Genomic DNA, 18,227 nt, shown 5'->3' on the forward strand with positions numbered 1-18,227 from the left:
TTCAGCACCCTCTTCACTCTGACTCATTCCTCCTTGCCAACACAGCCTTAATGTCCCAGCCTTCATCTGCCCCACACTCTGAGAGACTTTCCTGCTCAACTCTAGGAAGTTTCTGTAGCTAATCTTCCTTCTCAGCCACTGCCCATCTCAGCCACTGCCCATTTGAAAAGCTCTAACCTTCCAGGAAAGCAGGATCTGGAAGTAGACTAAAGAGTCACACACACACACACACAGACACACACACACACACACACACACACACACACACACACACGCGTGCGCGCGCGGGTGGAGGGGGGAGAAAGAGAGAGACATCTACTCTGATTGGGGCAGTGCCTTCCAGATACCTCCTCCTCCCCAGCATGCCTTGCACCAGAGCAGTTTATCCATCTTCATATTCTGTCACCCAGGCTTATTCATATCATGCCACCAGGGGGATACACAGAAAACCATTAACCTCCTCCTTCCCCCTCCTCACCTGTACCCCCCATTCTCCTTCCCAAGAACTAGCAATCCTACCTCACCCTGCCTGGTGCTTCCCTTCTTGGCCTCCAGTCTGCTGAATTAAAAAAAAAAAAAAAAAAAAAAACAGTCCTTCAAACTCTGGCTGTACTAATACATCTATACAAGAATTCTGGAAGTTCACTCCAATTTAAGCACATCTATTTATTCACACTTCCCATGAAGGTACTAGTGCATGATGAATGAAAATGGAAGACATTCTGAGCCCTTTAGAAGATATGCACTCCACATTAGAGTGCCTACTTAGAGCTTCCAAACAGCCAGCACAGAACTCCTGCTGATCATCTGATGTTCAACAAGGGGGTTCCTGAAAGCTGACAGGACACTGGGTTGGACCAAGGATCAGCACATTTATCAAGATGCTGCCCTAGCCTGACCTAACAGTCACCTGGCCTTAGATACCTGCTTTTGCCTAGCCAACATCAAACTGAAAGCCAGAGACATTTTCATGGACACCCTCAGAGTCGCTTGTCTTCTGGTCTCCCTCCCACTGACATAGACAGCAGAGGTCACACTGTTTCCAACAGCTGTTTCCAGGGAGAGCTTCCCTTCCTAGAGTGTTGGTTTCATCTTGAAATCAGCCTGAAAGCTCCCAAATACTCTCTGGAGTCTCTGCCAGCTGCTTAGTCTAACCACAACCCTTTCACCCATCCAAACACCACAAGGATCTGTTCTCCAGCTTCAATTTGCTTCCCCTAGAATTCTGTCTGCTAGCCCTGCCCCATTTCATTGGCATAGATTCCCAAGTGAGGTCACCAAATATAACAGTTTAATAGAGAGAGAAAAAAAGGGCCCCAAGCTAGGCAAACAGTTGGGGGCAAAGACATGAAAGTATCCAAGAGTGACTAGAGTATCAGGTGCCTGGGGAGGAACAGGAGACTGTCAGATGATGCTTAAAGGTAGTTTAGTTGGTACCCAGGACACTGGTGAGAATGTCAAAATGGCACCTGCCATGTAAAGAAAGCTGAGTCACCCATAGTCACATCCTGTCCATGTAGACAACATATCAGATTAAGTCCACACCAAGCCAGTTTTTCTTACTTTCTCACGAAGCAGAGGTAGACAGTATGGAGAAAAAAAAAAGGGGGTGTTTCCCAGGAGAGGCAAAGCCCTTGAAGGCCCAGAGAGGATTCCCTGATTTTCATCGGATCAGTAAAGCTGTATCTATTCTGTAAGGTGCTCAAGGCCAATCTTCCCAGACTCCAGTCTTTTTCACCCCACATTCATTTGATCCACCAGCAAAATCAGTCTCCATTAAAAACAGGCCCAGAGCTGGGTGATGATGATGCACACCTTTAATCCCAGAAATTGGGAGGCATAGGCAGTCAGATCTATAGAACAAGTTCCAGGACAGCCAGGACTACATAGTGAGATCCTGTCTTGGAAAAAAAAAAAAAAAAAAGACCCAGAATATGTCCATTTCCCTTGCTGTCCAAGGCACCAGAACTTACAAGAAAATAAAAGAGGAAGAAAGGAAGGAAGGAAGGAAGGAAGGAAGGAAGGAAGAAAGAAAGAAAGAAAGAAAGAAAGAAAGAAAGAAAGAAAGAAAGAGAGAGAGAAAGAGAGAAAGAAAGAAGCCCTAGTTGGTCTTTCTGCTTCCATGTTTGTCTCCCAGTGGCAGCCAGTGACCCTCCCAAATGCACTCCCGTCATGACTCTGCTCTCTCAAACCCCTCAGCTGGTTCTCTGCCAGGCTCAGAGTGAATCCTGACAGAGCTCCAGGCTCTCCACTCTCTGGCTGCTCATCGAAGCTCCACCCTCATGACCACCAAGTGTCCCCTCCTATCACAGCCCTCTCAACTTGCTGTTCTCTCTGCTGGCCTCCGGGCTGTGTCAGTCATACCAAACATGTACCTCCTGTCTGCCAAAGACACACTTGATTGCCTGGAAAATTCTTCCCCTGGATAAGCCTGTGATTGGTTCTCTCATTTCCTAATGTTGTCTACCTCAGTGTTAGCCATCAGAGAGGCTTCCTAACCACCTTAAATAAATAAAGCAGTGCACAGAGACCGGGGATGTAGCTTGGTAGTTGAGCACTTGCCTAATACACATAAGATCAAGGTTTAATCTGCTGTACTGAGATACATAAATAAACAAATTAAACGCCACACATTCTACTCACTTCCATGCTTCCTCAGATTGTTTCAGCGGGACCTAGGAGGTTAGATTTTTATTTCTTTGCTTTTGAGACAAAGTCTCAACTTGCCTTAAATTCTCCCTGTAAACCAGTTTGGTCTAGATTCACAGAGATTCACCCACCTTTATCTCTCGAGTGCTGAGATTAAAGGTGTACATGCAGCACCACACCCAGCAGGCTACTCTAAGTTTGTCTATCTCCTATCATCTGCAAATAGAATGCAAGCATAAGAGGATACAGGCAGCTTTGTGCTTGTTGTATGACAGGTGTACATTGGGATGTCAAGGACGTTGTTTGACACACAATGGCTGTTCAACAAACATGACAGAAAAACAAGAATGACGGAGTGTGGGAAAATAATGTGTAGGCAAGAGGCTTGAGGCAGGGGCAGGCACAAGGAACAGGTGAGAGAAGGAAGAGAATGACCTGAGATGGGGTAGCTGAGTTGTTAAAAGAAGGTTCCAGAAGACAGCTGCTGCTCCTTCCACAGCCCAGCGGTTTGAGACTGATGTGCACCAAACTTCTCAAATAACTGTTCTACCCAACTCAAAGCACCAATCACAGTTCCTGTGGGAGCCACTGAGGTGCACCACTCCTTCCATGGAAGACTAACCATGCACAAACCAGTGTAGCTCTTGAGGCACTGACAAAGTGCCACATCAGCTCTTGAGCACACATGGGGCCCTGAGATTCCCATTCGATAATGAAGACTTCATGTCTCTGGCTACAGGGCATAGGCCTCAAGTTAGAAACAGGTGGGAGAAGGAAGAGAATGACCAAAGCAGTAGCTGAGTTGCTGAAAGAAGGTTCCAGAAGATAACACCTTTTATCCCAGCACTGAGGAGGCAGAGGCAGGTAGATCTCTGTGAGTTCAAGGCCAGCCTGGTCTACATAGTGAGTTCCAGGACATGCAGATCCTGAGAAGAAGAAGGAGGAGGAGGAGGAGGAGGAGGAGGAGGAGGAGGAGGAGGAGGAGGAGGAGGAGGAGGAGGAGAAGGAGAAGGAAAAGAGGAGGAGGAGGAGGAGGAGGAGGAGGAGGAGGAGGAAGGGAGGAAGGGAGGAAGAGGGGGAGGAGAAAGAAGAGAAAGAGGAAAAAAGAAAGAAAGAAAAAGAAAGAAGAAAAGAGAGAAAGAAGGAAGGAAGGAAAGAGAAAGAAAGAAAGAAAGAAAGAAAGAAAGAAAGAAAGAAAGAAAGAATAGTTTCACAGTGGGGCTGTTTCTGAGTCTTAATGAGGGTCTCCACCTGGACTGTGGGCTGGTATGATGAGGGTGCAGGAGCCATAAGAAGCCCCTCCAATGTGTTACTGTGCAGGGATTGCCTGTCTGTAAGTGAGGTCCATTCAACCAGGCAGAGTCTAGCAGAGCTAAGGGGGAGAGCCCCAACGAGTCCTGGCAATGCTAGTCAAGCCTCTGGATCCCACCGGATCTGAAATGAGGCCTATTTTGGGGGTGTCCAGGGCCAGAAGCCAATACAGCTTCCATTTGGAGGTTTAAACAAATGTATTTGGGTCTGTCACTTGCAACCCTGAAGCTCTGACCATGAAGTTCTGAGAACAGGAAACCCTGTTAAGAATTTTAGATTTTTTTTTTCATTACAGGCAAAAAGAGAATAGCTTTTATGTGTCTGCGTGATCTGCCAATAACATGGACTGGGACACAAGGAGAGCCCATGGATGGGGGAAGGATGTGTGAAACTGATAATTCATGAAGACAGAAGGGATGGAGATAACTTGAACAACTAGACAGGCTCTGGAAGGAAGCAGGGATGGAGATGTGACAAGGCTATATATACTTTTACTTATTTTATTTGTAATGTGTGAGTGCCTGTACATACACTATGTGACAGCAGAGACATTGATTTTCCTGGAGCTGGAGTTACAGGCAGTTGTGAGCTACCTGATGTGTGTTGGAAACCAGGGTCCTCCACAAGAAAAGCAAGTGCACTTAACCATTGAGCCAACTCTCCAGCCCCTGACAAGCTTATATTTTTTTAATTAAAAAAAAATAAAGGACACATTATATGAAAAAGAAGGTAAGTTAATGGCTTGTATATGCTCGGCCCAGGCAGTGGCACTCTTAGAAGGTGTAGCCCTGTTGGACTAGGTGTGGTCTTGTTGGAGTAGGTGTGTCACTGTGGGTGTGGGCTTTAAGACCCTTATAATAACTGCCTGGAAGTAAGTCTTCTGCTAGTAGCCTTCAGATGAAGATGTAGAACTCTCAGCCCCTCCTGCACCAGGCCTGCCTGGATGCTGTCATGTTTCCACCTTAATGATAATGGACCTCTGAACCTGTAAGCCAGCCTCAATTAAATGTTGTCCTTATAAGAGTTGACCTGGTCATGGTGTCTGTTCACAGCAGTAAAACCCTAACTAAGACAGCAAGAAATTTTCATGTATGTGTGTGTGTATGAAATATATACAATAAATGTATATATATATGAAAGCAAAATAACTCTAATGTAAACAGTTGCTCTGAAAAAGATCAGTGTGGGTGAGGAAAAAAACAAGAGTTAGACTTGAGTATACTTTTAAAAGTCTAGTTTTGAGTCTATGAAAAATAAATAAAATAAAAGTCAAGAGACAACCAGATCCTTGATACACAGAAACATGATTGTCTCATGAAGAAGTCAAATGTAGTTCTTTTGATTCCGCGGCAGCAGATAGGCCGTTGGTTTTGTTGCAAGGAGACACACCTGGTGACCTTTTGAGAGCACAGACCTCTGACTGTGTTCTCAAAGGGTATAGAGCAGTAATTCTCAACCTTCCTAATGCTGAGACCCTAGGGTTCCTTATGATGTGGTGACCCCAAGTAATAAAGTTATTTTCTTTCCTACTTCATAATTGTAAGTTTGCTGCTGTTATGAACCATAATATAAATATATGTATTTTCTGGTGGTCTTAGGAAACCCCTGTGATGGAGTCTTTTGACCCCCAAAGGGGTCACCACCACACATGGAGAACCACTGGTGTAGGGTTAAGGAGCTTGAGGACGTAGGAAGCAGATGTAAGGAGGAATCCTTAGGAAAGTTGAAAGAGAGAACAGGTGTGGCCAGGTGGTGTGGTCGGTGAGCTCAGTCCTGAGTCCAGCTGAGGACTGTGTGGACAAAGTTGCAGACATAGGTATGAGGGATGAGTGAGAAGAAGCTTGAATGAATGAGGTGAGGTGTGTAGCCAGGCAGTAGGTGGGGCCTACAGAATATTGCTGGGGAAGGAAAGGCAGCACAGTAAGGGGAGAGGAGGAGAGAGGGTTGAGATAGAATATTAGGAGATACAGGATTGTCTCTCAGATGAGGAGAACAAAGCTAGGTCTAGCCTTGAGGAAGCCAGAGGATTATGGGAATTCTCTTCTAGAGATTGGGAAGGAAATCTGCAAGGGCAGAAGAACCATGTGTCTGGAGACAGATCTATGGCTCATTGTGGTACCTACCATCCTTTATGACACAACATCCAGGCTCCCAAGATTTCATTCCCTTCCCATGTCCTGCCCCCACCCTCCCACCATGTCCCCCATCCTTTATGTGACCTCCGTAATGAACTGAATCATCTTGGACCTATCACTGTCTGGTCACTGTGATTGTCCATCGCCAAGAGACCAGACGTGGCCTCTGCTCCCATGTATAGAAGAAGAATTTCACACAGGACTTCTCATCCACACATGTTGACCTAGAAGTAGAGCAGAAGCCATGTGCAAGTGCAGAGGTTCTACCTGGTCAAGGGCAGAAGAGACTCAGAAGTTGACCCACAAGGTCAGTACGAGTGTTAACAGGTTCCTCCCTCTCTATATATCTCCGATTCCTAAGAGAAGCTGACAACTTCTAGGTCTTTCTCCTACTTTTCCATTTTAGTTGCAGATGTTCTAGCAATTTCTATGGCCAGGAGAAGTTCTGGTATATTCTGGTGGCTTCATGTAGTGTGGGTAAGCAAAGGGGTGTGCTTTAAAGGACAGAAGGGGACTGAATTGCCCATTCCCGTTTTCCATCAGTCTTTTCCTATCCCTCTTCCTTGTGTCTGCCTAGAGGTCTCTGAGATCAAGAACATAAGTATTAAGGCAAATGAAAGTGGTCTGAGGGGACCATTAAGGGCACAAGGTAGGGTCTATAGGGAGGAGGACAAAAGAAGCAGCTATTTGGGGCCAACTGCATTTCCACCCTCTCCCCATTGCCTGCCTGCCCACAATACCCTAATTAGCTGGTCCCTCCGGTCCCTGTTAGCCAGGCCGGCTGAGCGCCCAACTCCCTGGGGACTAGCCTGCTAACCCCGAGACTAATCAGCCCTTGGCTACTTAAGTGCATGAGAATGTTTCTCTCTCTCTCTCTCTCTCTCTCTCTCTCTCTCTCTCTCTCTCTCTCTCTCTCTCTCTCTCTCTCTCTCTCTCATCAAGAGCCCCATTGCAAACACTAGGGTTAGTGTAGGGCAATACCAGTTCTCCCAATAAAAACACCAGAACTTTGGTAGAAGGGTTGAGGCGAAGTCAAAGTTTGAGGGTTCCTCTCCAGTTTGGGACTTTCTTTCAAGCTTATGGGACTAAGATGTGTAGCAAAGGATGGGGCCATGATTGGGGTGCTCTATGGTACCCTAAGCCCTTATATTTGTGCCTCTCGGGCTCTTATGTATAGCCAATATTTACCGGAACCCAGAACCTCCTCCCCCATTTCAGTCCCCTTCCCAGTCTATCTCCCCACCCCCTAACCCCCCGACACCAGCACTGTCAGCCCAAACACATGATAAATTGCCCTGTCAACAGAATTCATTCAGGGACCAATTAATTCCACAGAAATGAACCAGGAGCCATCAGTTGCTGAAAAACTCAGAGTGCAAAGAGCGGAGGGAGGGGGTGCAGGCAGGGGGTGGGCGGCAGGGGAGGGGATGGGGAGGCTGGGGAAGTTAGTCTGACAGAAATTGGTCATTTAATGCTTAAGTGCACGCTAGACAGCCCTGTCATCGCCCGCGGCCCCCGCGCGGGATTAATTATCAGAGGAGGAGAGGGCGGCCTGGCCTAGCCCAGCCGTCTGTCACCAATGAAGGCTGGAGTCACCCAGGCCTTGGGCCACCCTGGGTCCACTTCCAAGTCTCCAGATTTCCTGATTCTCCAGCTTCCAGGCCCCTCCTATCTCACTCAAGGCCCAATCACATTTAGTCATGGCCTTGCCACCAGCTGGCCCAACCAGAAAGACCTTCTCAACCACTTAACTGAGTTAGACACCAGAACTCCTTATACTTCTGAGTCGTTATCCTCAGCCATCTTAGGTGACTGTGTGTAACCCAAAGCACAATTGTCCCATTCATTGATCCTAATCCGAGGGAATGGTACCACCATCCATTCAACTGCACAAGTCAGCATTCTGCCAGTCATCTTGACTCCTTCCTCTCACTCATCCCTCTTAGCCAATCAGAAGCCAAATCTTAGGAGTTCAATGCCCTGTAAATCTAACAAATCTAGTTTACTTCCTTCTATCTCTCTTCTGCCACTCAAGGCTGAGCCATCATGGCCTCTACCTCCAATCCAGACTTAGAACTACTGTAATCATCAAAAATGCAAGTAATATCCTGCCATGTCCTTCTATCGCGCACACACACACACACACACACACACATGTACATGCACACACATACATTGATCCTTTTTGGTAGACTACCATGAGCCTGCACATCTCATCCTAATCCTTAAATAACTTACAACCATGTGCAGTAGTCTCCTTCACCAGGCAAACACATCTCTAGCAAGCTTTCCTGTGCTCTCCGCCTCCAGCCCCAGTGACATTACTTGCTGGTATTTGTAAGCCCTGTTCTCTTAGCATGAAATACTCCTTCCACCCTTGGACCCACCATTCAGTTAACTAACTCCTAGCTATTTTCCCAAACTCTGATTAAATGTCGTGTAGGCAGGAAGCCTTTTCTGACCCCTTGGTGTCCTTTTATAGCTCCCCTAAACTTCCATTATTCATTCATTCACTCACTGGTCACCCTAGTAACTGTACATCTGTTCTTTCTTTTATGAGCATGACTTTGTATATCATGCCTGAGTTGGGTGTGCCTGGATGTGATACCCCATAAACAGAGTCTCAGGAAATTGGGAGATATATACTCCTGCCCAGTCTTCTACCCCTACATTTGTATTTCATTATGGTTGGTCCCTGTAATTCTTCAACTGAATAACAGTAAAATACCAAAGCACAATGATCTTATAATACAGCAAAGATGTTTCACTGTAAAGGAGAAAGTGAAAATGAGCTGTAATGATACATTCTAGAAACGAGATAACCATGTGACAATTCACTAATACTAACCAGGAAATGATGGGCCAGTGCACTACAAGCTAACAACTGACAATGTAATCCTGTAGCTCAGTGATGAGGTACTGATACAATGACATGATGGGAGATGTCAGGTGATGTTAGTCACCTGACAATAGTCTCAACCACAGTGGAAGGAAGGGGTTGGATGTGTTTGACCAAGGCCCCAGAATCCTAGAAGAAGAAAGCATTGGTAACTTTGGAAAGTTGCTTCCTCAGGATGCAACAGAGGCCTAAAAGTAGTTGCTGCAAGGATTCTCCATCCTGGGGCAGAAAGAACTGAGTCAAGAAGAGAAGGTGAAGAGGTAAGAAATGATGATAGCTTTGAAAGACAGGACACAGCACTGTGGGCTGGCTGGAATGGAGGCGGGGCTTAGGTCAGAAGGACCAGCTCTGCTGACCGGCATCTAAACATCCTTGACGGGTTTGGTCAGCTGCTAGGAGATAAAAGAAAGGAAAAATCAGATCCAGTACTTGTAAGATCCTTGTACTCATCAAATTGACAAGAATGAGAGAGAAAATCCAGCTCTCATTGCAACACGATTGGACACTGACATTTACTGAACCTTCCATGTACTGACAACTGTGCTAAGTGCTCTTCCTGACTCGGCAACAATAAATAGCCCTGTAAGGAGAGTTTTATCTCCACTTTACAGATGACGATAGAGACACCCAGAGAGAGGAACCTACTTTCTCAACTCACCTAGCAAGAAAGGAGTAGCGCCTGTTTGACTTTGTTTGCTTTAGGAAGTGTGTGATTGACCAACATGAGTAAAATCAGGGGGCAGGTTGAGCCCGGATATAAATATATGACATATTCTTATACACAAATGTTATTAAAAGAAAATATTAAGGTAGATAAGTTATATATAATAGAAACCATTTATCTAAAAAAGGAGAAATATGAATATACTTATTTGCTTACAATTTATGAGTTGAAGAGACAAAAGAAATTTGAATCCTTATTAGAGAAGTTAAGATACAAGGAGGAGAGAGGACAGAGTAGAAGAAAGAGATCACCAAGTACAGCTTATTTTATGGATCTGAATTTAAAAGGATGGAAATACTTTACATGATGGCACAATAAAAATCAAGCAAATAAATAAATAAACTCCAAAGCAAAATGAAATAAATGAACCTAACTATCTATTGAGTTGGTGTCATCATCACGTAGAGGGAAACTATTTCAAGTAATTTAAAATCCAATAATTGACTCCACATACATCCCTGGTGGGGTATGCACAGATAAAGCAAATACGTAATGATATTGATGTTCTTGGAGGCTTTGGGTGTGGGAGACAGAAACCAACCAAAAACGATGTAAGTGAGAATTTATAAAATATCCACAGACTTGGATTTGATTGGGGACAATCAGTAGTAACTTTTGACGCATTTCAGTCTTAGAAGTATCTCTCTCAGCGTTGCCTCCACAGTGAAGAACAAGGAGCTGACCAACTCAGCAACAAGCACCCCTAGTTCCAAGATTGTAGTCTTTAAATACCACTTTGATTTGGAGGAGCCAGAGCTATTTAGGGGAAGTCGAAGAATCCAGGTCTAAAACAAAATATGGACAAGATGGTTTTGGAAGTCTTGTCTTATTAGAAAGAAAGGAAGAAAAAAAAAAGCTTTCAGAAGCACTAGGGTCATACCAAAGGGACTTACTTGCCAATTAAGGGCTCCCATTGGCCAAAGATGAGGCAGGTGATCATCACCAAGAACATTTAACTGCAACTAATTGGAACACAGCTGCAATATTTAAATCTGAGTACATAATTATACGTAAAAGAAATACTCTGTTGATCTTCCTTCAAGGATGCTAGAGAAGCAACTCCTGGCTTGGAAAGCTGGCAAGGAAAGAAGGCACCAAGAATCTTCACTGCCCTTCTTACAGGAATGGCGCCTCCAGTAACAGCAGATGGAAAGCTGCTCTTGACAAAGGTTTTTCAACAGGTGAAAATTAGGCAGACAGAATTAGGACATCATCACTTTGTACTTCCCAGTGAAGTGATGGTGCTAATAGCTACCACTCACAGCTGGGAATTCTGGGAAAAGAGAAACTATAGAACATCACGTTTCTTCTGCTGGAAACACAAGAAAAAAATAGCTTTTTTCTGAAAAATCAGACCTTTTTCAATCTAGTCAAGCCTCCAGGTGCAGCCACCAAATTACAGAAAATCCTATGGAAAAAGGAACCACAAGGATACAATTTTACAAACTCCAGATGATGACAGTACACATAACCTAGCTTGTCCTATCAATAGAAATGAGGCAAATGGATAGATTAAAAGTTATGAGATACAGAAATTAATCACATCTTTGCATCTTGTAAGTAGTTGAGGGGGCTGTGGCTATGAAGTAATAAATATATAAACACTGGCTTAGTTGGACAATGTGAAGAATAAGGCGTACTAGTGATGTTATTTAAAATATTTTCATTTTTAGAGATAAAATTGAAATATTTCCAGATTAAATGATACAGTGTCTGGAATTTGTTATAAAACAATGAGGGACTAGAACTGATTGAATGAACATATGGAATGAAACTGGTCACAGTCGCCAGGTGTGGCTGCTCATGCCCATAATCCATGCCCTTAAGAGGTGGAGGTAGAAAGGTCAGGAGTTCAAACTCATACTTGGCCACAGAGTGAATTCAAGGCTAGCCTGGGCTTCACAAGACCTGTCTCAAAGCCAAAAGAACAAAAAATTAACTGGTTATAAGTTGATAATCATTGGCTCTGGGAACACTGTACCATTCACTTGCTTTTATATATGCTTGAAGTTTTCAAAAACAACTGTTTAAACTAAGGCTATACTGAAATGAGCTGTTAAAATTTGGGAGTAGCCAGGCTGGAGCTGAGTGATGGAGCCCTTATCTAGGATGCCTAATGTCCTAAGTTCAAAAAGAAAGGAAGGAAGGAAGGGAAGAAGGAGAAAGGAGACAGGTAAGGAAAGTGGAAGAGAGGGAGGGAGGAAGGGAAGAAGGGAGGTAGGAAGGAAGGAAAGAGAAATGGGGGCTAGACAACTTTCCAACACTGACTTTCAGAAAGTTGGCAGCTACATCAGTTGATCAACCCTCAGAACTGGAGACGCCGAAGACGCTGTGCAAGAGAAAAGATCCCTAGATACTGACTATGATGTCTCCTACACATTTGAGCCTTCATCTGATCACTCTTCAATTATACACAGTAACCTGTAAGTCCCATAGACAAGCAAAAATCTCAAAGCAATCTTTGTTTGCCTAACTTCTGTATGTTGACAGTCAGAAAAGGATACCAATAATTTAAAAGAAATATCTAGCATAAACGATAAAGTCCAAAATTAAATACTGCAAAAAGAAAAAAGAATTTGAAAGAATAATGACAATTCAGGAAAGAAAAGTTTGAAGACTTTTAAAAACTATTATATATATATATATATATATATATATATATATATATATATCATCAGGTAAAAGAAACTCACAGCCATGAAACAAATACAAGGCATAGTTTTGATTTTTGGTAGATTTAATATTTATTCAGAGAGGGTCTGGAGAGATGGTTCAGTGGTTAAGAGCACTAGCTGCTCTTCCAATGGACCTGGGCTTGATTCCCAGCAACCACATGGTGGCTCACAACTATCTGTAATTCCAGTTCTGGAGGAATCCGATGCTCTCTTTCAATCTCCAAAAGCACCAGACATGCACATGGTATGCAGACAGACATGGGGACAAAACACCCATGTGCATTAAATAAATAAATAATACTTTAAGAAGATGTATTCAGGAACTAACGGCAACATTTAAGTTTTTGTGAAATCAATATATGTACACTGTATAGGTGATCTATGTCAAAATTAAAAAAAAAATAGTAGAAAATTTTCAAAATAGAATTCAAGAAATCATCTTTTTTAAAAAGGAGAACAAGTAGCCACAGAGATGAAAATGGGAAAAAGAAAAGACTTTAACTGTGGCTGAGGAGACAGTTGGTAAAGCCTTTGCCTCACAAGCCCTAGAACATGGGTTTGATCTCAGTTGAACTCATGTAAAAAAGAATGTAAGTATTGTGGGGTATGCTTATAATCCCATTACTGGAATGCTGAGGTTTGCAAGTTGTGCAGCCTAACCTACTTGTAAGTTCCAGACCAGTAAGCTCCTGTCTAAAACAACAACAACAACAAAGAAGAAGAAGGACATTGCCTGAGGAACAATGCATGAAGTTCTGTTTCCACACATACACACATAAATGCTCCCCCATTAACATACACACACACAAAAAAAAAATTAAACTAGAGTATAAACACAGAAAGTTTTGAACATTTAACAAGAAGAGTGTCAGAAAAAGAACAAAAAGAAATAGAAGTAAGAAAATAAAATAATAATTCCAGAGATTCTTCAGAAATGAATGTATTTCTAAATTGAAAGGGCCTAAGAAAGAAAGTACAACAGATTTACAGATTCTCACACCAAAGTACATTAGAATGAAATTACAGAACATCAAAGAAGAAATAGAAGTTTCCAGAATAAGAGGGAGAAAAATAATAAGCTGGGTGTGGTGGCACATACCTTTAATCCCAGAACTCTGGAGGCAGAGGCAAGTGGGTCTTTGAGTTTGAGGCCAGCCTAGTCTATAAATGGAGTTCCAGAACAGCAAGGGCTACACAGAGAAACCTTGTCTCAGAAATGGGAGCAGGGGTAGGGGAGACTTCCTTATGACAGTTTGGAATAAGAATGGCTTAAGGCTTCTCAGTAGCAACAACAGAAGCTATAATAATGAAATGATGCGTTCAAAGTCCCTGGGATGTTTCCTTGGCCTTTGGTAAATAGCAAGTGAAAGCCTCTTGGGAAACAGTTCAAATTTAAAATTTTATACCCAGCCAAAGTATCAATCAACAGTGAAAATAACATAAAGTCACTAACATATACCAAAAGTCTCCCCAAAGTTAGTTCTCATGAATGTTATCTTGAAAAATTACTAGAGACAGTCCATCGTTGACAGTGAATGGGTTTTCAGGCATAGTTGTACACACCTGTAATCTCAGTACCCAGGAGGCTGCAGATAGAAAGTTCATGTTGGTTTAGATTACATAGAGAAACTTTGTATGCAAAATAAAAAAATAAGAATGGATTAACCAAGAAAGAAGACTAGAGAGCCAGTAAACAAATGACAAGAGATGAGCAAAATCCTCGAGATAATGGAAAAGAAAAATTTCACAATGACAACTGTACAACATGATAATGGTGCTATTTGTACCAAATAGGAACAAGAACAAGCTACATTTATTACACCCTCAAGTGTCTGGTCCATAAGAGAGAACTCAAATCCTTTTTCACTCTACTTGCCATGCTAAGATCCTGATGTAGGATTGCATCAAATTGTAGAGAAAGGAATTTCTTATTTTTTCCTTAGAGTTAATTTTTAAAATTTGTCATCTTAGGAAGTGCCTCTTTAAAATTCATCTGTCTCTGGCGAGAACTTTTTTCTAACTCACTCAAAATGGCTGTTTGTGCAAGTAGCATCCCTTCATGGAAGTATTTAGGTCCCAAAAGTATGCCCCTGAAGAGGATTGACAATTCAAGGCCAGCTTGGAGTATGTAGCAACTTCTACACCACCCTGGGCAATACAGCAAAACAAAGCAAGCCCAGGAAGCATCTCACCCTAAATAAAATTATAGTATCAGAGATACATACAGATTGAGTATAATACGTATTCAACAAAAGCAAAAGAAATTTCATTTCTGTTAGAGATGAATTAGAAATGAGAAGCTAGAAAATTTAACAACAGCAAAAACATAAAGCAATTATCAACTCTCAGGGAAACAAGCATGAGAAACTAAATGTGACAAGACAGAGATGGTGGCACACACCTGTAATCCTAGCATTTGGGAGGCTGTGGTAAGAGGATCCCAAGTTTGAGGAGAGTCTGTGTTATAAAGTAAGACCAAAAAGAAAAGGGAAAAATAGGAAGGAATGAAAGAACTAAAGGAGGGAAAGAAAGAATTAAAATAAATGATAAAATAACATTGGTCAACTGTTGAAATAGATTTAATTTATATAAAGATGAAACACTGAGGTACTATAAGACTACAAACATAAAATGAATATAGATGGTGATATAAGAGACTCTCATTCTGACCTTCCATAATTGGTGAACAGATTATATCTAAAAATAAAACATTAAAATGTTCATATAAGCATAGTCTATGAAAATAAGGAACAGGGTCGGAGAGATGGCTCAGTGGTTAAGAGCACTGGCTGCTCTTCCAGAGGTCCTGAGTTCAAGTCCCAGCATCCAAATGTGGCTCACAACCATCTGTAATGGGATCTGATGCCCTCTACTGGTGTGTCTGAAGACAGCAACAGTGTACTCATATAAATAAAACAAATAAATCTTAAGAAAGAAAGAAAGAAAGAAAGAAAGAAAGAAAGAAAGAAAGAAAGAAAGAGAGAAGGAAAGAAAGATAAAATAAAGAACAACACATTGAAAGATTTATCTAGGCAATCTAGGAAAGGTTGCTGGTGAGGAACTAGAAGATATTACATCCTGTATACCCTCTTTCGTTCACTTTTGGGCTATGTAAATTTTGATGGAAAATTCAGACATACACAAAAATGGGAATGGAAAATAATTCACTAAACTTTCATACTCTGATAGCTCAAATTCTACCAATTACCAAGATTTTATCATACTCACTTTAAATTTTAAAATATTTGAAATGAGGGCTGTAGGGGTGGCTCAGCAGTTGAGAGCACTAGCTGCTCTTCCAGAGGGCCTGGGTTTGACTCTCAGCACCCACATGGTAGCTCACAACCACCTGCAACTGTAGTTCCTGGGAATCCAATGGCCACTTCTGGTCTCCAGGGACACTGCACTCACATGGTACACAGACGTACACCTTTGCCTGTTGAACCGATTTGCCAACCCTTTTAAATTTTTTTTACATTTGCTTATCATGTGCGAGTGTGTGTGTGTGTTTGTGTGTGTGTGTGTATGTGTGTGTGTGTGTGTGTGTGTGTGTGTGTGTGTGCACGCCCGCGCACGCATCAGTGCATAAGCCACAGTATGCATGTGGAGGTCTGAGGGCAACTTGCAGGAATCATATCTCTCCTTCCAACACGTGAGTGCTGGGATTCAAAGTCAGTGTGTCAGCTTAGCAGGAAGTATATTGATCCAACTCACTGGCCTCCTGCCTAATTGGATTTTTTTTTCTTCCATGCCTAAGTTTTTTGTTTTTTAATATGGGTTCTAGAGATTAAACTCTGGTTCTTCTACTCACAAGACACTCTACTGACTGTGCCATTCCCCCAATCCTTTATATATTTTTACAATTATTTACATACAGTGGAATGTCTGTACATTCTAATTATTAATAATATGATTTCCCTCTCAAAAGTGTACTGATCTAAGCTTATAAATTTTATAATCACCCTAATCATAAGAGGGTGTTTAGATTCCTCACTTTTGGGAGTTGCCCCGAATAGGTTTGCTCTTTTTTTGTTGTTGTTGTTTTGTTTTGTTTTGTTTTTGTTTTGTTTGTTTGTTTTTAGAGACAGGGTTTCTCTGTATAGCCCTGGCTGTCCTGGAACTCACTCTGTAGACCAGGCTGGCCTCGAACTCAGAAATCCACCTGCCTCTGCCTCCCAAGTTCTGGAATTAAAGGCGCGTGTGCCACCACCGCCCAGCCTGGGTTTGCTCTTACGAAAGGGTTTCAGGAGCTAGAAAGACAGTCCAACAAATAAGACAGTACATGCTGTTCTTCCAAAGGACCTGGGCTTGATTCCCATCACCCACATGGCTGCCCACAACTGTTACTCTACTTCCAGGTTATCTGACACCTTAGTCTGGCCTTCCAGAGCATCAGGAATACACATGATGCACAGACATATGTTCAGACAAAACACTTATACACATAAAATAAATATTTTTGTGTTATTTTTTGTTCTGTGTAGCCCTGACTGTCCTGGAACCCACTCTGTAGACCAGGTAGACCTCTAACTCAAGAGATTCTCTTGCTTCTGCCTCCCTAGCGCTGGGATTAAAGCATGTGCCACCATGCCTGGCTAAAAATAAATAAAGTTTTCAGAGAGGGGTTCTCAGCTCTGAACACAGCAAAACATGGGGACCTTTCTGTTTCAGGACTGCTGCCCTACTGAGGCAATCTGGGAGTCAGTACGCTCTCGGCAATATGACAGGACCGACCCACAATGCACCTCTGATCTTCGTCTGCCTGCAGGACTTCACATCCACCCTCCCGCATGTCATTTGCTCCTGAGAACGATCATTCCAGATTGTCGAGATCATTTCAAATCTAAGTTGTGTCATCCAGTCTATTAGAATTTTGTTGCTCTCGGTGTCATCTGAAAAACCACCGTGACCTGGACACGTACATCTTCATCTGAGTCACTAAGAGAGAAACATCACATGGCCAGGGCTGAGTCCCAGGTCAAAAAGCTTCTACAAGCAAGACACAAGACACATCGTTATCCCTCTTTGGATTAGTTAAAGTCGTCCAGGGAGGGCTATCATACATCTCACATTCCTCACATCTACCAGGACAACATGACAACAGATATGTTTCTGCCCTGTTGTAAGAAAAGCAGACACAAAAGAGGAAACCCCAAATTCTTTACCCACCATCAATACTTAGTCATCTGTTTTCCTTATCAATAGTAGGATTTGGCAATTCTCCCCTTGGTGTTTATTAGTGGAGAAACCATCCCTCTCCTTATCTGAGGATGATTTTTGAACTTCTGATCATTTTGCCTGTCCCTCCAGCACCAGTTTAAGCAGTAAACATAGGACTGCTTGCATGCTAGACAAGCGTTGTACCAACTGATCTGCATCTCCAGCCCCACATGCTTCCTGACACACTACCAAATCTATTGGCAAGGTAGGCTGGGCTTGGCAATCTTTTATTTCCAGATCCTATGCTCATGTGATAGAGTTTGCATCTCCAAGGGCTGGTTGAACATTTGGGCCCCAGACAATGGTGCTGTTGGGAAGTGGTGGGAATCTGAGGGCTAGGATCTAGCTGGAGGAAGTAGGTCATAGGAAGCAAACCTTTGGAGGGTATTTTGAGGCTCAGCTCCTTCCTCTACTCTCCTTCTGCTTCCTGGCTGCCATGAGATGAAGCACGTTCTTGCTTCACTTCCTGCATGCTCCTCACCACAACGTTTTGCCTCTCTGCAGCCCAGAAACAGTGGAACCAAGTGACCATGAAACTGTGAGCCAAAACTTGCCTCCTTTCCAGTTAACTTTTTAGGTATTGCATCACACCAATGAAAAGCTAGCACTGTCTG

This window comes from Arvicanthis niloticus, chromosome 1 (assembly GCF_011762505.2).
Source record: "Arvicanthis niloticus isolate mArvNil1 chromosome 1, mArvNil1.pat.X, whole genome shotgun sequence".
Lineage (NCBI taxonomy): Eukaryota > Metazoa > Chordata > Mammalia > Rodentia > Muridae > Arvicanthis > Arvicanthis niloticus.